The sequence below is a fragment of the Papio anubis genome, chromosome 5 (genome assembly GCF_008728515.1).
Source record: "Papio anubis isolate 15944 chromosome 5, Panubis1.0, whole genome shotgun sequence".
Lineage (NCBI taxonomy): Eukaryota > Metazoa > Chordata > Mammalia > Primates > Cercopithecidae > Papio > Papio anubis.
This window is the reverse complement of record NC_044980.1, coordinates 156,380,279-156,403,764: the sequence shown is the minus strand read 5'-3', so window position 1 is coordinate 156,403,764 and position 23,486 is coordinate 156,380,279. Positions and strand designations below refer to the sequence as shown.

General features: G+C 36.3%; 1 long non-coding RNA gene across 1 annotated transcript; it reads right to left on the bottom strand.

Moving 5' to 3' along the window:
* Positions 1 to 205: 205 nt before the first annotated feature.
* Positions 206 to 23,469, bottom strand: LOC108586516. The gene is made up of 2 exons (XR_001903927.3): positions 23,179 to 23,469; positions 206 to 610 (listed from the first exon to the last, which is right to left on the bottom strand). It is a non-coding gene; the product is annotated as an uncharacterized LOC108586516 (long non-coding RNA).
* Between the last annotated feature and the right edge of the window lie 17 nt (positions 23,470 to 23,486).

Genomic DNA, 23,486 nt, shown 5'->3' with positions numbered 1-23,486 from the left:
GTGTCTTAATGTTTGAACAGATGACAGATTTCATTGTCAAATGAAGTTGTAGAAATAAATCCAAACTTATTGAAAGTCATAGCAAATGTAAATGAATTCTTATAAAAAGAAAATAAAGTATAAGGGAGAAAAGAAGATCTCTTTGTTCACCCATCACTAGGAGCATGACTGAAACCCTTATAACAAAAGACACAAGGGAAAAGCACACAAGCAAAAGCATACAAATTTATTTAATATAAGTTTTACATGACACAGAAGCTTTCGGGAATAATACCCAAAGGAATGGGGAAAACTTTGTATTTTTATGGACATGATGCAGAAATATGATTGAAGAACAAAAGAGTATGGTCCGATATTAGTAAACTGGGGTATCTGGCAAGTCCTGTTTGTTCAGATTCTTCTTGGCATCTCTGTGTCTTTAAAGATAAAGATGTTCTTTGGACATAGGGAGGGTACGTCTGGAATGAAGGTTTCCTTCAGAGAAACGTCAGATTCTTCTTTATGGTCTACTTCACGAGAAAAAGGTCAGAGGAAAATAAGAGTAATCTTCCTGCTTCTGTTGTTTCCACACAGGCAAAAGTGCCATATTTTGGGGTAGTGGTCATGAAGCCTGTCAAAAGGAATAAATCAGATATACCAAGTAACTATAATGCTAAATAAAGTCAGGGAAACATTGGTACAGATAACACAAACTTCAGGGAGAAAAACATCATAAAGAACAAAAACGGGTATTATAAACAGTTTAAAGGAGCAAAAATTAAAACAAGAAAAAAATGTAATGAAAATGAAAGAAAAGAAGGAAAATAAAGATAAGGACAGAAATCAGTAAAATAGAGATGATTAAACCAAAAGTATTTTAATACAACAGCAAACTTTTGGCAAGACATATCAAGAAAAAGAATTTAAAATGTATATATTGTAATTAAAGTATTAAAAATATAAAAATGTTGTGGAAAACTATATGTCAGCCAATTTGAAACCTAGATAAAAAGGATACATGTTTGGAAACATGTAAAATGTCCAAATAGTAAAGCTGATGAGGGCAATAACCAGCAAATAAATTAAAAACACTAATAATGGCAGTTTGTTTTCCATGAAGCCAAAAATAACTTGTTAAACCAGAAATAAGGTTCCTAGAACCCTCTTCTGAGTTAGAGCTGGCCAAAAAAGGAATGTGCTAAAGACAAGGAAGTTGAAAGTGAAGAAGCTGCCATTCCACTCTAGAGGTTGTCATGTCTCTATGTTGACAGAGCCAGTCTGTGCCAGGTCACAGGAGCTGACTATGCATATCTCTGCAACTTCACATTCAGCGACTTCACATTGATAGCTTGAAATAGGGCGTAGTAGTAGCAATATTTACACTACAAAACAGGAGAACACTTAAATCAGGAATTTTCCTCTACTCCCCACCTCCAACACACACCCTGGAAAGGTGGTTGTTAAGTATTTACTACTGTGTGTGTCTATCACATTGTGATAGATATAAAGCTATCAATAACTTCCCTGTGAATCAACCCTAGGCTCATTATCAGATACTATGAAGGCAGTGATTATCTCTATCTTATTCAAAAAATTCTAGAAAGTAGAAAAAGAATGTAAGCTTCCTGATTATATCACAAAGCTGATTATTAACCTCAAACCAAGTCTGGATATAAGAAAATGACATTATAGGATCATTTCAATATGTGAACATAGATTCCAAAATCCTCAATAAGATATACACTTACTGTTCTAATGCTATATTAAAATGTCTGTATCACAGTCAAACAGATTTTATCCCAGGAATGTAGCAACTATAACATCAGAAAATCTAGTCATCATAATGCCCCATATTAATGGTCCAAAGCAGAAAAAATGTGTGATCATTCCAATGGATGCAAGGAGGCATCTGAAAAATCTCAGTACCTTACAGGATTATTTAAAGGAAAACAAATAAAAAAACAAAGCAACAAAAAACTGAGAAAACCTGAAACAACAGAAGGCTTCCCTAACTTGATAAATATCCACCCAAAATTCTACAGCAAATACGTAATTGATAACACAATATCAGAAATACTGCCACTATTTAATGTAGTACTAGAAGACTTGGTTAATGCCACAAAACGAATAAAATAGGTTACAAGTATGAAGATTTTGAAGAAGGTGAAATTGTAATTTTTAGGATATACTATTTCTTACATAGAACACTGAAGAAAGTTGATACTTTTACTAATAAGTTTATGAAAGCTTGTAAGTAAGCTATTAACAAAAATATCCATAGATATATCTTTACCAATACAACTAATTAAATTATATGATAGAAAACAAAATACTAATCACTGCCACAGCAAAGTATCAAATAAATATCTAGGAATCACCCTCAATAAAATGTTTTCTTCAGTGTAGTGATTCCTCAAAGACTTAAAAACAGAGCTACCATTTGACCTAGCAATCCCATTACTGGGTATATACCCAACAGAATATAAATTATTCTATTATAAAGACACAGGCATGCATATGTTCATTGCAGCACTATTCACAATAGCAAAGATATGGAATCAACCTAAATGCCCATCAGTGGTAGACAGTAAAGAAATGTGGTACACATACACCATGGAATATTATGCAGCCATAAAAAACTAATGAGATCATGTCCTTGCATGGACATGGATGGAACCATTATCCTCAGCAAACTAATGCAGGAACAGAAAACCAAATGCCACATGTTCTCACTTATAAATGGGGACTTAATGATGAGAAAACATGGACATATAGAGGGGAACAACACACACCAGGGCCTATAGGAGGGTGGAGGGAGGGAAGAGGGAGAGCTAATTGATGGGTACTAGGCTTACCACCTGGGTGATGAAATAATTTATACAACGAATCCCCATAATACAAGTGTACCTATATAACAAACCTGCACATATGCCCCTGAATTGAAAAGTTAACAAACAAATAAATAAAATGTCCTCCTAACAAGTGCAGGAAAAAATAATAACTCTATTAAAGATTTTTAAAACTGAGTAGAAAGTTATACTATATTCCAGGATGAAACCATTAAACAGTTAAAGCACATCAATTGTCACTCCACTACTCTATTAATATCATGTCATTCCAAAAAAAAATTGAGTAAAATTTGCAATTTGATAGGTGCTTCCCACAATTACATGTGAGAACACAGAATCAGTCAGCAGGACAGTTTAGAAAAAGAAAATGAATAACTTGCTTTAGCAGATATTATGAAGCCAAACAGTTAAAGATAGTTGATGGAATGGACAGACAGATAGATAGATAGAGATGGATCAATAAATAGGTAGTAATTAGTGCAAGAATAGACTATTAAGCCAGTGGGAAAAAATATAGTAGCTTTGTAATAAAGAGGCATCATAAATCAGTAGGAATAAGATGCATTATGGAGTAAATTCTCTATAGAAAGGGAAAAACACAGTATGTACAAAACTATAGAGCTAAAGAAAAAATATAAAAGAATATATTTGAGACCTTGGGGGTAGATTAGGAAATCAGTTTTTTAAATAGTCAAAATAGATACTATAAAGGGAAAAATTAATTTTAATGCAATCAAATTTCATGAAAGATTCATGTTCAGTGAAGCATGTCATAAACAAAATATGAATGACAGACCGATGGAAGACATTCACAATATTTAAGACAGTCAAGGGAATAAGTACAAAAATATAAAAGTAATTCTCATAAATCGTCAAGAAAAAAATGGAAATCTATAAGTAAAATGAGCAAGGCTATGAATAGGCAATTTACAAAAATGAAAACCTTAAATGGTTTATAAGAATATGATGTTTAGCCTTATTAGTAATCAGAGAAATCCAAATTTAAAGGAGATGCCACTTTACATACATTAGAATGGCAAAATTTAAAAGGTCAGATAGCATCAACTGTTGAAAGCCTCGTGAACTACTGGTGGAAGAACACTGAGGGCGAGAACATCCCGGCACCCAACAATCGTCCTTCAAGAGTGAGCCACATACGAAGATGATAATTAAAGCATTTTTTCTCATATCAAGATGCTGGAGGCCTACAAGATTTTGATCACTAAATGAATGGGTAAGTAAAATGTAATAAATACTTATAATGGAAACGTAAAATAACAAACAATAGTTAATAATAAATAAAATATTTTTAATGTTGAGAGAAAATATTAGGAGTGTATTTTGTAGCATAATGTCATCTACATAAACTGAAGACACCCCAGAATAAAGCAGCATGTTTGTTACAGACATATACCTAAATGAACATATGAACAACATATAACATGGTATGTTATATGTTAAATTCAATGAAGACTATGCTTATATATAGGGTAGAATCAGGGTAGAAGATCAAAGAAAAAAAAAAAATACCATAGAAGATAAAAGGTAAAGCAGTGATAAGTGTCTTGATTCAGTTTGTGTTGCTATGAAGAAATACCTGAGACTGGGTAATTTATAAACAAAAACGGTCTATTTTGGCTCATAATTTTGCTGGCTGGAAGACTGGGCATCTAGTGAAAGCTTCAGGCTTTTCCACTCAGGGAAAATGAAAGGGAGCAGGTCTGTGCAGAAATCACACGGCAAGAGAGGAAGAGAGAGGAGGAGGGAGGTGCCAGGCTCTTTTAACAACCAGCTCTCTGGGAACTAATAGAGCAAGAACTCACTACAGGGAAGATGGCACCAAGGCTTTCATGAGGGATCTGCACTCATGGCCCAATCACCGCCAATTAGGCCCTACATCTGACATTGGCAATTAAATTTCAACATGAGATTTGGAGGGTCAAACACCAAAATATAACAATGAGAATACTATGAATTGAGTAAGAACAACTCAACTCTTGTACCTGAAGTTCACACTAAAAAACAAAAGGGTCTTTGGATTTCATTCACAGGCACACATTGACATGTTAGGAGAGAAATGACCACCTGTGTCACATAACTAAATGTCAGTTCACAGATTCCATTTCACCCAACTGATTATTCTAGATAGATGACACATTCTTAAGTGCAAATGATAAACTTGCACACCCAAGTGGAAGGACAGAATGCTATTTTGACCTTTCCCCTACCCCACCCACACACATACAGAAACAATAAAACACTGAATTGGTATAGGAAGAACCTGCCATCCCTGAACAGTATGCAACTTATCAAATCGTGATTTTATTATCTCCACACTTCTGCAAACTCCCAAATCTCCAAATAAGAGTAACTCATAGATCTAAGATTGAGTCAGGGGATTAGCTTAAAATAGAAGTAAAATGAGGCATAGTTTGCCAGAGATTTTTCCTTGGAAAACATAAACTACTCTATGCAATTATGTTGAGAATTGAAAACTGCTACAGATGGCTTACCAAGACTATTAATACCATAAGACCATTATATGCAATTTTGTCATTAATTGCAAAAATCCCATTGATTTTAATCTACAAAGTAATAAATCCAACACACACAATAATTGCTTGTATTTTTAAACCCTAAGAGATTAGACATTTTAAATCTTCCTGTCTCCACTCTTAACTAGGGAATTTAAATATTAGAAAATAAATTTGAAGCGTCTACTTTGAAGATGAAAGTATAAATTTTGTCATGGAAACATAAAAACAAATTAATTCAATTTACACTATTTACTGCACAATGGGTTTCTACAAAAAATGTGATATAAAACTAAACATTAGCACAATTTAACATCCTTGACTCAGAAATAGACCAAACATAGTTCTTAACTCAAATAATATTGCAAACTTGATGTATTTTACAACACATTTTCTCAATTGTGACTATAGCTACATATATTTATTATTGGCCTTATGTCTTAAAATACTTTTATTTATATTAAAATTTCCAAATATACAGTCACAATTCTGTAAATACTTTTTATTAGGTTTTAATTTTACAATTTAACAGTAGTCAAACACAAAAGTCTTAATAATGCTTCTAGAACAAACCACATACTTAAAGAATGTTAAAGTACACACTAAAGAATAGTGTGTACTTTAATAGAGGACGAGGTGGGTGGATCACGAGGTCAGGAGCTCAAGACCATCCTGACTAACATGGTGAAACCCCATCTCTACCAAAAAAATACAAAAAATTAGCCAGGCTTGGTGGCAGGTGCCTGTAGTCCCAGCTACTCGGGAGGCTGAGGCAGGAGAATGGCGTGAAGCCGGGAGGCAGAGCTTACAGTGAGCCGAGATCACGCCACTGCACTCCAGCCTGGGGGACAGAGTCAGACTCTGTCTCAAAAAAAAAAAAGAAGAATAGAATTGAGAAGGAGAAAGAGAAAGTGCTAAAGACTAACTTTCAACACTAAGTGATTCCAAATTACTTTTTCTTTAACATTTGTATGTATAATTTTGATAAACAAATGGAAACAAAAAATGCAGATTATGATTATGTCTGCAAGGAAAGATTATAGGTGATTTTTAATTTTCACCTTCATACTTTCATATTTTTCATATTCTCTCTCTGGGATACCTACTTCTCTTTTACTCAGAGGAAGAATAAATCTTAAAACGAAGAGGACTTTCACGGCCAGCAATATTGTTAACCACATATCTGGAGTACAGATCAAGTATAGACCACTGAAAATTATAGAACAAATATAGGATTTTTAAAAAACACATCTAAAGCTTCAAGGCTAAGAATGTTTTGAAAGAGAAAAAATAGATAAGACACTGAGCAAGAAGAGAATAAGTTAGGGTTGAATAAGTGGTGACTTTACTAACAAGCATTCTAATTTCTAAAGGAAGCTTATTAAAATATTGATTAACTTAAAGCATGAAATTAAATATGCCTGTTAAACTTTTACATTTTACTCCAAGCTCTAAAAAAAGGAGAGTGCCCATTTTCATAGCGGGTTTTACATAGTTTTAGTATCGTCTCAGGATATGATAGAACTATCATTGCATATTGATGAGGAAATTATGTATTATACACTAAATGGTACTGAGACAATTGGTTGATCAGATGAAAAAAAAAGAATGAAATTGAATATCTCCCATACATCACAAAAACCAATTTCATGCAAACAGAAGCCACAATGAGATATTACTAAACACACATTCAAATTCCTAAAATTAATGACTATCAATACCAAGTGTGGGAGAGAATGTGAAGAAACTAGAATTCTCATACATGGCTTGTGGGAATACAAAATAGGACTACTTTTGAAACATTTTGGTAGTTTTGTATGAAGTTAAATATTAACTTATCATTCCTAGCTATTTTTCCAAGATATATAAACATATGTCCATACAACAACTTGAATACAAATATTCATGGCAACTTTTTCCAAAATAATTTTTACAAAACTGGAAACAATTTATTAACAGGTAAATAAATGCACAAATTGTGGACTATCCCACAATAGAATGGAATGAGACTTGGCAAATAGAAAGTAAGAAGAAAATAACTACTGCTACATACAACAACACGGATAAATCTCAATTACGTTATGCTGAGTGAAAGAAGCCAGATGCAAAATAATACGTACTGTAAGGTTCCGTTTATACGAAATTCTTAGAAAAGACAAAACAAATCTCTGATTATTCAACAGATAAGTTGTTGGCCGAGGCCAGTGACTTGGGAGCAACAGACTGTAAAGGGAGCTTTTTGAGGTGATGCAAATATTCGACCTCTTGCTTGTGGTAGTGGTTACGAGTGTATGCATTTGTCAAAACCCAAAGTATACACTTTAAATGAGTATATTTTTTATTATATGTGAATCAAACCTCAGTAAAATGTGTGTATACATATATAATTTTATATATAGGTACATGTATGATACTTATGTATAATAAAAACTTAAATGTTAAAGCCTTAAACATCTTCTAGAAAAAAAAAATCAGAGAATAGTTCTCTGTTTTCTGCATAAAGGGTAAGTTTTTAAACAAATCATAGGAGCGAAAATTATAAATTAAGTCAAATAGATCTTACTACATTAAAATTGTGAACTTCTTCCGTGATACATCAGGAAAAGTGATAGTAAAAATCATAACCAGGGAAAAGATATGAAACACAAAATGACAAAGGATTAGTATCCAGAATATTTTTAAAACTCCTATGAATCAAAAAAGAAAACCCAATTGAGAAATGATAAGGTAAAAGTAAACAATTTACTTAAGTGTAAATAAATGTAACTGACCAACAAACATATAAATACATGAAAAGATGCTAAAGGTCATTAAAAATAGTCAAATTCAAACCATAACTTGATACCATTTCACACCCACCAGATCTATAAAAATTAAAATGTCTGACAAAGTTAGGGATAACACAGTCAGACTTTTATTTACTACTGGTAGAACTCTAAATTGGAACAGGTACTTATAAAACTACTTAGCATTACCTGCTATAGTTGAATATATTCATATCCTGTGACTTAGCAATTCTACCCAAGACTAAAATATTGCAAATAATTAATAGCAACATAGTTAATTTGGTTGTATGAAGTTCCTTTAGAAAAGTAGTTCTCAGAGTTTTGCATGCATCATCATCCCCTGGAAGGATTTATTGAAACACAGATCCCTGGGCCCATCCCGGTTTCTGATCCAACAGCTCTGGGATGGTCCCCTAGGACTGGCATTTCTAACAAGATCCTTGGTGATGCTAATGCTACTGAAAGATGAAAGAAGAGCCACACTTTAAGATCTACAGCTCTAGAGGAATGAGTAATGTGCTGTCCCAAACATAAAAGTGTAGTTAAAAAAAATAAAATAAAATCTTCTTTTGCTTAAGAGATCTGCTGTGAAATTTCAAGGAGACATATTGTTGCTGAGAAACAAACACAAAACAGAAAAAAACAATAAAATAAGTTTACGCCAAAAAGGAGCATGCCTCAAAGTAATTGACAGCCACTTGGATTTTAAGTCACAATAGATGATACAGGTTGAGTTATTTGCTTTCCAGTCCTAGAATCTGAAAATAGACACTAATATTTTATCAACTGCAACAAATTAATCAATCATTTTCTAATTGAGAGACTTTTCTGCCATTATTTCTAGTTTCTCAATAATCTGTACACTGCTTTTTATAGAATAGTGAGTAAATTATGCAAGAGATCTAATTATACCTATTTTTCAGGAGGCAAGATGGGTAAACCATGGACTTAAATAGCAAGAAATGAACATCTAATTTTAATTTACTTTCTCTCAATCTCAAGAAAAAGAAGAAAATTCCAGTTACAATTTGCATTTGAAAATCCAGTATAGACTAACAAACTCTAAACAATTCATTTCAAACATAATTGTTTTTGCAATTCCCAAAGATATTTCTCCTGGGACTTTCCATGATAGCTTTAAAATCATAAAATTATATAAAAATTGTTCCAGGCATATAATGTTTGACCAGATTTTTCATTTTATATTATGGCATCATCAAGCGATTGCATTAGAACCTAATACCATCTATTATAATAAAAGCAAGAATAATTTTATCAAAAATAGGAAACTTAATAGATATGAGCTTTTCGTGTGTCTCAATGCAAACAAATTTATATGAAATGCTAGTAACTAGTCAATTTAAAATTACTGTAATAATTATCAGCTATAGCTAATTTCCACTAAAAAGATAAAATTATATGAGGTTCTATGAACAAATAGTAATTGCAATAATAGTTAATAGTGTCGTAACTGAGAAAATGATTTCATGCTATTAAATCAATGAGGAAAGAGATAAGCCTGAATAAATATATGAGAGTTGGTAAATACTGAATAAGAAGGAGGCAAAATCTTACAAAGAAATTCAAGGAATTGTTTAGCCAAGGACATTTCTGCATGGACTTAACAATGATACCGGTGAGTAAAATCCCATCATCGAAAGTCAAGATATGCCCCATACTGCATAACCCAGAATGGGCTGATTCACTGCTCTAAAGATGAAGTTTTTGTACTGTAAAATAGGAACAGTCGAGTAGGCTTTTTCATCCAAAATTTTATGTACTCCACAAAGATGTCTAGGAGGAAAGAGAAAGCCAAACTCCATCCCTGGTCTACTTAGACGGCCTTGTCTCCTACATCCAAGCAGAAGGGCTACCTTTTGCTATTTCACACAAAGGCACCATATATACTAGTGACAGCCCTGTTAATAAAACCTATCCCACTCTGTTGTTTTAAAAATTTTAAAAAGAGTGGATTGATGGTTACCAAAGCCTGGGAAGGAAAGGAGGAGTGGGGAATGAAGAGAAGTTGGTTAATGGATACAAAAATACTATTAGATAGAAGGAATAAGTTCTAATATTTGATATTAGGGAGATTATAATTAATAATAATTTATTGTATATTTCAAAATAGCTAGAAGAAAAGAATGAATGTTCCCAGCACAAATAAAAGATACAGGTTTCAGGTGATGAATATCTCCATTACCCTGATATGATCACTACACATTATAAACATGTATCGAAATATCACATGTACCTTGAATATATGTGCAACTATTATATATTGATAAATATCAAGTCCGAACATGATCAAACTTCAAAAATACTAAAGGAGGTAAAGTACGGCAAACATTTAGTGTAGTGACTAGCACACAGAAAGCACTTAATAAAGGTTAGCTATTATTGAAATGTCAGCTTTCATTAAGATCTAAGGATCAGCTCTATAAAAATATCATTATGGACAGAAGAATTTTTAAGATAGTCAGTTGAAGAAATGTCAATCTATCTGGGAACATCTTGACTTTCTGAATTATTGTGGTATGGGTTGCATGACTGCATACATTGGTGAAAGCTTAACTTGCATCCTTAACCTTGGTGAATGTTACCATAAATTATACCTCAATGAAACTGATTTTTTTAAATAAAACAAATCTGTTGGAGTTTTCCTGGGATTTTTTGTGCCTTACAAAAAGATAAAAGAACCTAAAATCTATCCCTTTTGTAACTCTGACAGATCTTCTGTTTCCTACCTTGATCATGTTCACTCACATTAGGATTTAGCTTATGGATAATTGGCAGCCATTTTGTGATCAGGAGGTAAGAAACCTAGAGAGGGAACAGCGGGATTATAGAGAGAAGGGAGAAGGGAAAAAGATATAAAGTACCTGGGTTGTACTGCAATAGTGAGCTGTCAAAGCAACCTTCCTGTACTTTCGTTAATCCAACAGGCAATGCTGTTAGATTTGAGCATTCTGTGACTCAATTCTGAAAGCAAAATATTTTTACAAGTACCAAACTCAGGGAAATTTTCCACTTACAGTATTACTTAGGGAATATCAGATACTACAATGGACACAGACTTCAACTATATAAGGGCGGATGTTTGCTGCGCTATGTTCCTAGTGTCCCTCCCTCTTCTGGAAACAACACACTTTGAGGAAATTTGTTTCTCTCCCACTGGATTCATGCCCTGGCCCTTAACACTTATGCCTAGTGTTCCAGTATTGGAACACTAAGAATGTGGGAGTTATTTACATCCTACTGTTTAAGGTCATCACCAAGGTCTGATTGCAAAAAATTCAAAAACTTGCCACCTCAGGCATAAATGGGTTAATACTGTGTGTAAATTTAACATTCTAATAAAGTTTTTTTTATTATTCAGGAGCTTTGTCCAATCGATTGATCATTTGTTTGTTTTAACTGAAAATAAGTAAATAGTTCATTGTAGCCCCTCAGTGATAAATAAGAGTTTTTCACTATTTGAAGAAATAAAAGGAACTTTCCTGCATCATTTCCCCAAAACTATGGCAGAAGTTGGCTCCCTATTATGTCTAACAAGAGTTGTCTCCCCCCGAACTTTCCAGCACTTTACCAGCTATGAACTTGTCTGTGTGCAGAGTCCTGTGTTTGAGTGCTGATGCTGCTGTGACACCTAATGATTAAAATTTAAGATGTTTGAGATTTTTATACTCATGTCTGAATATACAGACAAAAATTGCTATAAACAACTGCCTATTCACCTTTCCACTTACCTCAGATTCTTCCTATCATCAGAATCTATCTCGAGCCTCCTTTGTAATGGAGTTGTCTCAAACTACGACAATGCATAATGATTTTCGCTGTTTTTCAACCATACAGTATAGATATAAGCTGTAAACATTTGCATTTTGGCAATTTTATATATAACTTTTTAACATTTATTGTAGGTTCAGTGGTACACGTGCAGGTTTGTTATATGGGTAAATTGTATGTCACGGTGTTTTGGTGTACAGATTATTGTATCACCCAGGTAATAATTATAGTACCCAGTACCCAGTAGGTAGGTTTTTGATCCTCACTCTCCTTCCACCCTCCACCTCCAAGTAGACTATGGTGTCTGTTGTTCCTTTCTTTGGGTCCATGTGGATTCAAGGTTTAGCTGCCACTTATAACTGAGAATATGCAGTATTTGGTTTTCCGTTCCTATGTTTGTTCACTTAGGATAATGGCCACCAGCTCCATCCATGTTGCTGAAAAAAAAAAAATGATCTTTTTTCTTTTTTATGGCTACATAGTATTCCACAGTGTATATGTACCACACTTTCTTTATCCAGTCTACTACTGATGGACATTTAGGTTGATTCCATATCTTTGCTATTGTAAATAGTGTTGTGATGAACATACATAGGCATGTGTCTTTATGGTAGAACGATTAATATTCCTTTGGGTACATACCCAATAGTGGGATTGCTGGGTCAAGTGGTAATTCTGTTTTGAGTTCTTTGAAAAATCATTAAACTGCTTGCCACAGTGACTGAAGCAGTGTATAAGCATTACTTTCTCTCTACAACATCAACAGTATCTGTTACTTTTCGACTTTGTAATAAGAACCATTCTGACTGTTATGAGATATTATAGTATATTGTGGTTTCCATTTGCATTTTTCTAATAATTAGTGATGTTGATCATTCTTCCATATGCTTGTTGGGTGCATGTATGTCTTCCTTCTAAAATTGTCTGTTCATGTCCTTTGACCACTTTTTAAGGGAGTTGGTTTTTCTGCTTGTTAATTTAAGTTCCTTATAGATTCCAGATATTGTATAGTATGCAAATATTTTCTCCTATTCTGTAGCTCGTCTGTTTACTCTGTTGATAGTGTCTTTCGCTATGAAGAATCGCTTTCATTTAATTAGGTCCCATTTGTCAAGTTTTCTTTTTCTTGCAATGGTTTTTGGCAGCTTCTTCATGAAATCTTTGCCAGGTCCTATGTCCAGAATGTTATTTCCTAGGTAACCTTGAAGGGTTTTTATAATTTTAGGTTTTGAATTCAAGTCTTTAATCCATCTTGAGTTTATTTTTGCATATGGTATAGGGAAGCGTGTGTGTCAGTGGGGCCTACTCTACTGGAGCTCTTTGATGGTCAGGCACAGTCTACCAGCAAAGGAGTTATGATGTGGCCCAACTGGGCATCTGGGGCTGCACCACAAACAAGCTCAGCCAGGCTGGGGCCCTGAGAGAGGCCAGCAGAGTTTGGAATAGCCTGATCTCACAGGCAAGATCACCCTGCTCTGTTCCGGTCTAACAGCTCCCTTAAGGCTAATGTCTCCTAGGAAAGCATGATGAGTCTGAGGAATGGGCGTTCCTGGCCATGCTCCATTGCAGAAATTCCTGTATCAAACCCTCAGGGCTCCACAGAGGCTGGAGTCCTGCCCTTACTACCTCTAAGAAGCTCTCCCTTCCAGCTCAAGTGTCCATGGGAGTGTTGGGGTCTCTGGCTGCCAGGATTCCAGAGATCCATGGTGAGAGCATGTCACTGCTTGCCTGTTCAACTTACCCTTTCCCCAAGAGCCACTGGGCCTGGAATGAGTCCCTGTGCGTGGCATAGTAGCCCTGTGCAGGGTTCCCAGCTTCCTCCCTCTTCAGCCAAGCATCTGTGTCCTCCCTTTATCCACTCTCAGTGCCTTCCCTCCAATGATCTTCTTGGAGTATGCCAGTCTTCCTGATGCCCTGCTCCCTCAGTGGCAGATGCTTCTCCTGGCTACATCTAGTTGGCCATCTTTATTCAGTCTTAAAAAGGACAATTTTATATTTAATTTTATTCTCAAATAAGATTCCACACCACCAAACACTGCATAAAATGCTAGGCATATAGTAGGTATTTGTAAACACTTGTCTTTGAATCTAACACTTTTTATCATCTATCTTGGAAGTGGGTAACATGGTAAACATAGAATGTTAAACTTATGTTGAGTGCTTAAATAAAAACATTGGATACTAAATAAAACTAAAATCTTTTTTGTTGTTTGTTTTTTGGTTTTTGTTTGGTTTTTGGTGCAGTTTTTTGGGGGATTTTTTTGTTTGTTTGTTTGTTTGAGATGAAGTCTCACTCTGTCGCCCAGGCTGGAATACAGTGGCATGATCTCGGCTCATTGCAACCTCTGCCTCCTGGGTTCAAGCCATTCTCCTACCTCAGCCTCCCCAGTAGCTGGGATTACAGGCACATGCCACCATGCCAGGCTAATTTTTGTATTTTTTAGTAAAGACAGGGTTTCGCCATGTTGGCCAGGCTGGCCTCAAACTCCTGACCTCAAGTGATCTGCCCTTCTCAGCCTCCCAAAGTGCTGGGACTACAAGCATGAGCCACCATGCCCAGCCTAAAATTTTTATTTTTAAATTAATATATCACATCTTATAATTAACAGAATTCACAACTTGTAAAACAGTTATCATCGAAGTAAGCCAATGGGTTTCTCCAAGGCCTGTAACTAACATTAAATATGAATCTTTGTACATTTTAACTATTCAAAGGATTTAAAAAGTGTAATTTCTCATATTTGCTTCAAGAACTGCATGAGACAGATATTAGCGTACCCTGTGACATGAGAATATACTGAAGCCACATGAATAATAACTGGGTTGTCCAAAATCTCAGCTCCCTACCTGTCTCTCTAGAGACAGAGCTGTGGAAATGGGATTATTCCATCACTCTAAGGAAGGTCATGTCTTCAGTAAAACACAAGCGACACAAAACTATTGGCTGCTAATAAGTTGAAATTAATCTATGGCTTAGACTGTATGATCCCTTAGATAATTTCAATTCTTAAAACCTACACCATTCTTTATCATAAAATATGATTAAAATGAATGTGTGAATAGAAATAGAAAATAGAAGAGCAATTCTATATACTCAAGGTGACAATAATGAAAAATTCAAAAGTAAAGTCACAAATTTCTACATTGATAATCCTGTTATTAATTAAACTGGCGAAAGTTTAATGTTAAAGCACATATATGCCTACAAGCATTACTGATGAAAACTGTGAAACGGGTGATGTGTTACAATATAAATATCTACTATCCTTCTCATCTGGAATGATTATTGTTCAAAAATAAAACTAACTGAAATAACTATAAAGATAACAGAATGCCTATATTAAGTTTTAACTCTCTCCTTAAATTCTATCCTTACTTCATCCTCCTCAATAGATTATCCTATATCTAATCTATTTTCTTTCCACTAGTCCTAAAACAAAGAACTACCACTCTTTTTTTTTTTTGACAGAATCTCACTCTTTCACCCAATGTGGAGTGCAGTGGCACAACCTCAGCTCACTGCAACCTCCGCCTCCCGGGTTCAAGCGATTCTCCTGTCTCAGTCTCCCAGGTAGCTGACACTACAGGTGTGTGCCACCACGCCTGACTAATTTTTGTATTTTTAGTAGAGATGGTGTTTCACCATGTTGGTCAGGCTGGTCTCAGACTCCTGACCTCAGGTGATCCACCTGCCACGGCCTCCCAAAGTACTGGGATTACAGGTGTGAGCCACCATGCCCAACCCCCACTCTTCTTCTCTAAGAAGAGACTTAAGATTGTATTTACTCTCTGTCTCTCTACTGGAAACTTTTCCTACGCCTAAACTTGTCTCCTACTCCTAATCTACCTACCCTGAGGTCCCATCACTCTCAAGTCTTCTTTGACTTTCTGTCTCTCTGCCTCCCTCCCTCTCTCCGACATTCAAGATCTTGAAAGAGTAGCTCATACTTAGCTCCTTCCCTTAGATTACTCACTCACTCTTATTCCACAGTAATCTGTTCAAACTACCATGCCCATGTCTTTCTTTGATGATTCCTAATGGCCACTTCACCAAAAAATTCTAGAGCTATTTTTCAGTTCTCATTCTTCTAATTCCCTATGTAACCATTCACAATCTTGTCAGTTTATCTTCCAGAACTCCCTTTTCCCATAGGACCATTATTTTCCTAGGTGTCTGATCTAACTCAGGTCCTCTTGCTGCTCCTTCACTAAATGTGAGTTTCCCCGCAGCAGTACCTTGACCTTCCTCTCTACTCTTTGTATTTCTCTACCTACCCCCTTGGTGTTCCTGGTATGTTAATCCAGTCTCATTACATTAAATATCATCATTATGTAGAAGGCTCCCTGATACATACCTCATCTCTCTCCTCAGCCCAGATCTTCCCTCCAAATTCTAGTTTCTTTCACGGCCTATCACCCTTTCACTCACACATTAGAGGTGTTCATGGTTCTGGTTAACGGTGCTGTTGTGAAACAGCTTCCTCTCCTTTGCTTCCCATTTATACTTAGATTTAGAATCCACTCCTCTACTTTATTCCCAAGACAGCCTAATTCAGATCATCACTATTTCAGGGAGGCAGTGCAGCACAGACATTAATAATGTAGGAACTGCACTCAGAATGCCCAGGCTCCGTATCTTCAGACGAACAGAGCAGGGGAAAGCAGTGATAAGGAACCCACAGGAACAGAAAGAACAATATTCATGGCCAATTTCTTGAAGCTTAGGACAGACCAAGGGCAAGATGATCAGTAGAGTCAATTCTTACTAAAATAGGAGATGACAAAAGACACTAAGAAAAGTGTTTTAGTGATTACTGTTCTCATCAATGCAAAGGAAAAAAAATGGAGAAGAGATGGAAGAGGGGACCCCCTATTCCTCTATTGTTTGAGGCTCAGAATGAAGACCATTTTTATTGCCTTTTTCATTAGCACTCATGGTATTTGCATTGCACCATAATTTCTCTCCCTAGAACCTAGCCCATACATAACAAGAATTCAAACATCTGTTGAATGAACATTAACCAACAACAACTATTTATTAAGCGCCTATCAAGTAACTATGCACAGAGAAGCTCAATTCACATACATTAGAAATTATTGAATCCTAGTTAGATTAGGAAAATGAGACTCCAATGGTTTTAATATTCTTTCCAGTGCCCCACAATGTGTAAAGGATTGGGTCAGAAGTAAAACTCAATTCTATCCAACCTGAAAGTTCCTACGCTTTTTCCCTGTGTCATTCTTCGCCTATACTAAAAAGGCATTTTGAGAAGTCCTCCCAAGACTTGCCCAGGCTCTAATGCTTGCATGAAATTTCTTCATGAAAAGTAAATCTATAAAATCTGTAAAAGTAAAGTTATTGACTGGGGAGAGAGTGAAATTTAAGCTCTTTTTATTCATTTCATTAGTACAAAGGAACTGAAAAGGTGTTGTAAAGTCAATGAGTAAAAACAGGGTGGGAAAATGGTGAGAAACTGGGAGAATCTAAGATTCCTAACTCAACATACTTTACCATTTTGCTCATGGCCAGCTCTGAGTTATCATTTCCAACTATCCTAGACATAAGACTTATCTGAAAGAGCCAGCAGTCTTCATTAAATATAGATGAACAGGAAAGAGAAGATGTGAGAATGGAATACCCAAGTTCTACTTGCTCTAGGCAAAAACTTGGAGAAAAACAATGTAAGACCAATTTTTTCCTTTGACCTGTGACATAATTCTCCACGCATGCATTTTGGCTCCTAAGAATTTATGATCAATATGTTGAAATTTATCATTTTAAGTAGCTAAGGTGAATTCTTCAAACCAATCATCTCCTTCAACTACAATACTTCATGCAGAAAATAAAACTAAACTAAAGCATAGTGGTTATCTTTGGTCTAAAGCCCCATAATGTATTAACTATGCATTTGAGCAAGTAATTTATTCTCTCTATATCTCAGTTTTCTTCTCTGTAAAATATTGGTAATGATAGGACTCTTGTTGTAATCAAATGATTTGTTAAATGTAGTGATAGAAAGTGTCTGGCATATGCTAAGTACTGAAATGTTAATTATCATTATTCCCCCTCTAGAAATTTCCATGAGGACAGAGATGTTAGTCTTTTTTATATATTGCTGTCTGCCTTTGAGCCTATAAAGTGTCTATCATATAGGAGGTATCAACAAATCAGTCAATGAGTGAATTTTAATAAATAAAACATCTTTTGCCTGAGATCTCTAACACTGTAAGCAAAAATGAAGTTGCCTTTGTAGTTAGCTAGTCAGCCAAATGCTTCTACTCTCACTCTACCAGATTACTAAGTACTGCTTTAAAGTCCTCTGGGGTAACGATTCTCTGTTTTCATAATGAGAAGTATTGAAGGCACTTTGGGCCCACCTCCTCATTCATCCTGTTGGTGCTTAATATCTCCCATCTGTTCAAGTTGATCGCATCAGTTAGTCTCTAGGGAAAGAAAACACCATTTTCATTTGGGGTTCTGACTTTTACGAGGGAATGCTGGAGGTACTAAAATAATATTAATTAATGAAGATGAAGCCATCATCATTACTTGCTTATTGATCCCTCTATCCCTAACTGGCCAGGTGTTTGATGGGCATTCGCTTCACGGCTCAAACCCCCACTGTCAGGAAACTCTTACAATGAATGCAAATGGGACTTTACCTGCCTCGTGGGGTAATGCGGCAAGCAATTAACAAATGTTCATAAAGTACTTGGAAAGAGATAATGGCACTATATAAATGTTATAGATTATTGCATCATGAAGCTTAAAATTATAATCAACTCTAAGATGGATGAATTGGAAAGGTAACAAAAACTTTCTCAAAGAGAGCCTCCTTTCAGAGGAGTATCAAAAGGGGCTGAATTTGCTGTGGCTTATAAATCAATAGCAGACCCTTTACCCACACCCCTCAAGAAATAGGAATAATAAGTAGCTGCATGGTTGTGACTGAACAGACGGGAAAATGAATATTGACAAAATATAAATAAAATCACCCCCAATCCAGAATTAAACCAGAAATACCATTTGAGATACCTGGCTTGGAACTGGGTTACAATTTGAGTGTGCCACAAAGACTGTTTTTATGCAAGTCACAGACAGAACAACATAGAAGCCAGTGTGCGCATCAGTGCAGAGTATGCACACTAGTGCTGACTGCTCCCAAATGTATACCTCTAATCTCAACCACTCATTCCCAGCATCCTGCTTATCGTCTCCATTTTGTTAATAATGAGCACCTCAAAATCAGTATGTCCAAAATCAAGCTCCTGATCTTTCCCCTAAAAGACCCCCCAATCCTCTTTTTCTCTGTAAATAGCAACTCTATCCTTCCATTTGCTCCAGCCTACAACCTTGGACTCATTGTTAACCCTTCTGTATATCTTACATCCTTCATCCAAACTGGCAGTAAAACGTGTTGGCTTTATTTTCAAAATGTATCCAAAATCAGACTTCCCACCACCTTTACTGCTACTACTCTGATCCAACCCACCATCTCCTCTTGCCTGGATTATTGAAATAGTCTCTAATTGGTCTCTCTACTTCTTCCTTTCCTCTCTTTTAGTGTATTTGTAGAAAATCAAATCGTGACATTCTAAGGTTCACAATCCTGAAATGGTTTTCCACTTCACTCTGACCAAAACCCAAAGAATCTTTCTAAGGGCTGATAAGAACCTACATGATCTCACCCTTCATCTCTGAGCCCATCACCTACAATTCCTCCTTCCTCTTCCCATCCTCTGCCCACACTGGCCTCCCTACTGGCCCTAGACGGAATCAGGCATGCATTTGCCTCAGGGCCTTTGCACTTGCTGTTCCTAACTTCCCTAGACATTCACATTGGCTTGCTGTCTGGCCCCCTTCCCATCTATCCTTACAAGTGGCCAACTCAGGAAGAACTTCCCAAGCTTATCTTTTTCCTCTGTAAAATTGCAGGCCTCACTTCCACCCTGATTGTCCTCTTATCCCTTCTCTGCAATCTTTTTTCTGAGTACTTATCACCATGAGACATTACTTGTTTATACATTTACTTTATCCCCCCCGTTATTTGCATATACTCTACAAGCGGGCAATCATTTTTGCCAGTTTCTTTTTGTTGTTGTTCACTGCTATTTCTCCACACCCTAGACCAGTGTGTGACATATAACAAACACGGAATAAATATTTGTTTTGTTTTGTTTTGTTTTGTTTTGCCATTGTACTGGTCCTTGAAATCCCAAGTGCCAGAATTATTGCATTAATCATCTGTGCGAAAGAACCTCACAGCACCATCAAGTAAAGATACTGGAGGCCAGGAGTGGTGGCTCACGCCTGTAATCCCAGCACTTTGGGAGGCCGAGGCGCGCAGATCACGAGGTCAGGAGATCGAGACCATCCTGGCTAACACGGCGAAACTCCATCTCTATGAAAAATACAAAGAATAAGCCAGGTGTGGTGGGGGGGCTGCAGTCCCAGCTACTCGGGAGGCTGAGGCAGAAGAATGGCATGAACTCAGGAGGTGGAACTTGCAGTAAGCTGAGATGGTGCCACTACACTCCAGCCTGGGCAACAGAGCAAGACCCTGTCTCGGGGAAAAAAAAAAAAATACCAGAAATGTGGTCGACCCACTCTCAGACACCTGAATATAAAACTTCTGGGCATGAAGATACTAAAGAGTAAAATTGGAATCTGGTTTTTTCCCATAGTTATTAATATTGAATACTGCCCCTCCAGTCATAAAATGCAAGGCTGGCTTTTACTCGTGGATCAGGCTAGAGGGGAAGAAATCAAACCAAGCTGCACATTTCATACTCTGGCACTATCCCTTGGATATAAGAGACAGTTTTGTTGAACAGCTAAAACAATGTTTTTAATGTGTAAATTCCAAAAGAAAATTAAAACTGGCAGCTACTTGATGTTTAGGAAAGAAAAAAACCTCCTGTTCAGCAATCATTAAGATCTAGAGCTGTGGTAATTCCCTCTAATAAAATAATTTATGATTTTCTTGGAGTTGAAAAAAGGATGGTGCACCTGAGCCTCCAATTTATAAAAAATGCATTTCAGGCTCTCTTTTTTTTAACTGCATCTTTATTTCAGTTTTACGGTTCCTCTGTCAAAGTAAATAATAATAGAAAGTCCTTTGCAAGAAGGCAAAGGCCACAGAAGGAGGAAAGACAGATACGCTAAATTGAAAAGAGAAAGGGGTGAACTTCTGGAATCATCCTGGAGAGCTCTCCAGTGCGACACAGTGGCCTTCCCTGACCACCCAACCTGAAGTGTTCCCCCAGCATCTCCCAATCATTCCGTTTTAATTGTTGACAGATAACTTGCCTGTTTCTTCCTATGCAAATTTGCTGAATGAATAAATGCATTTAATATTTGAAGTTTTTTTCTCTTGTACTATACATACCCAAGTAGGAGGTATGATTTCAACTCCTGCCAATTAATGAATTAATCTGAACAGCTAAGAAGATTTGAGAGAAACACATGTTTTTGTAAGGTCTAAGTTCTCCACCTAAAAATTAGTGCCATATAAAAGAGAGTCCTGTTAAGTATAAGCTCATCCCTGCTGCCCTCCCCAGCTCCCAGCACAATAAATGAAATGTACATTTCTGTTGGCTCCTATTTGCTGGTGACATTTAGTTTTAATTCAAACCAGTCTTCATAAATTCTGGTACTCTGCACAACATCTTAAATGGCTCTATTCTTTATTCACAATCATCCCTCTCGCTCCCAGAATTGTAGTAAATAGATCTTCTAAAGGGGAAATAAAACTATTTCAACAACAGGCCTATTTCAGCAGTTTTTCAAAAGGTATTTTTTTCATTCCCTTGGTGAGAGTTTTCGTTTTATGCTTGGAAAGTTGTGTTATATATACATGTATTTTAGTCCAAATGGATGTGGCGTTTTTGTGGTTGTTATTGTTGATTTCAGCTTTTCTATTTTCCACTTCAGTATGTTTGCAAAAGCAAAACTTCATATTTCTCTTATTCCTCCATTTGTGAGTCTCCGTTATTGAACCCATGTTGTCTTTTAAAGAAAGAATACTCAAGATACTCTGATTTATATTTTCCCCAAAGGAAAAAAATCGAACTTATAGATCAGAATATTTATAGCACATAATAATCTCAAATAAGCTTTCATTTTTCTACACAACTTTTTAGGAGTGACTTACATGCATAAAACCCTTTTCTAACTTTTTCTTCTTATACACTGTAAAAATCAACCCGGAGTCCTCAGAATTATAATCTAGCCAGAGACAATTCCATGCTATCTCTACAACACCAGGAGGGATTACTATAAGTGGGGGTGAAGGGAATACTTCAGGAGCAGGGTTCTTTTTCTCCTGTAATCAACAGCTTCAGTACCACCAATCCCTCTCTCTAGCCCAAAGCCCCACAGTAACTCTAAGCCTTCAGAGTATTAAAACTTAGGGTTTAAACTGATCCTAAGGAAATAGTCAGAACTGCACACAAAATGTGTATACAAAAAGGCTTATCACATTAATCTATTATACTAGCAAAAATATATACAAACATGTACCCATATTAAAGGAAAAATAAAAAAGACTGGAATGAATGAAATAAACCATTTAACACGATGATGAATCTGAATGGAGGAATTAGCAATTTTCCTTGTTTTCTTCTTTTTACTTTGTATTTCTAACTTTGTGCAATGACCTTGTATCACATTAAAAATCAATTTTAAAATATTTAAGAAAAAATTTTAACAACGCAAAACAGTCATCTAATTAAAATTATTTTCTTTTTAAAACGTTGTGTCTGATCAGATTAGAAAGAATAAGGTGTCAGCCTGAGAGATATTGAGAGTTCCCGTATCATGTGGTGAAAAACACGTCCCCAAAAGGCCAACTACCAACAAGTCTGTGGATTAAAAAAAAAAAAAGGAGGAGGAAAAAGAGGAAGAATGCTTCTCCAAGGCTGGAGAACTTACCTTTTTTTTTTTTTTTTTTGAGACGGAGTCTCGCGCTGTGTCACCCAGGCTGGAGTGCAGTGGCGATCTCGGCTCACTGCAAGCTCCGCCTCCCAGGTTCACGCCATTCTCCTGCCTCAGCCTCCGAGTAGCTGGGACTACAGGCGCCCGCCACCACGCCCGGCTAGTTTTTTGTATTTTTAGTAGAGACGGGGTTTCACCATGTTAGCCAGGATTGTCTCGATCTCCTGACCTCGTGATCCACCCGCCTCGGCCTCCCAAAGTGCTGGGATTACAGGCTTGAGCCACCGCGCCCGGCCTGAACTTACCTTTTTATAACCTTCACCCATTGTTTTGTTTTGTTTGTTTTTCCTTTCTTCTTAGAAGTCTATGGAGTATGTGTGATTTCTGACCGATTACGTTAATGGTCAGCATGATGAATGACTATTTTTAAAGCCAAATCTTTCTACAGATGAGCATCAACTCAAAGTTTTTTTACAAGCACTAAAACAATCTCGGTCCCAGGCCGGGCGCAGTGGCTCACTCATGCCTGTAACCTCAGCATTTTCGAAGGCAGAGGCAGGCGGATCACAAAGTCAGGAGATCGAGACCATTCTGGCCAACACGGTGAAATCCC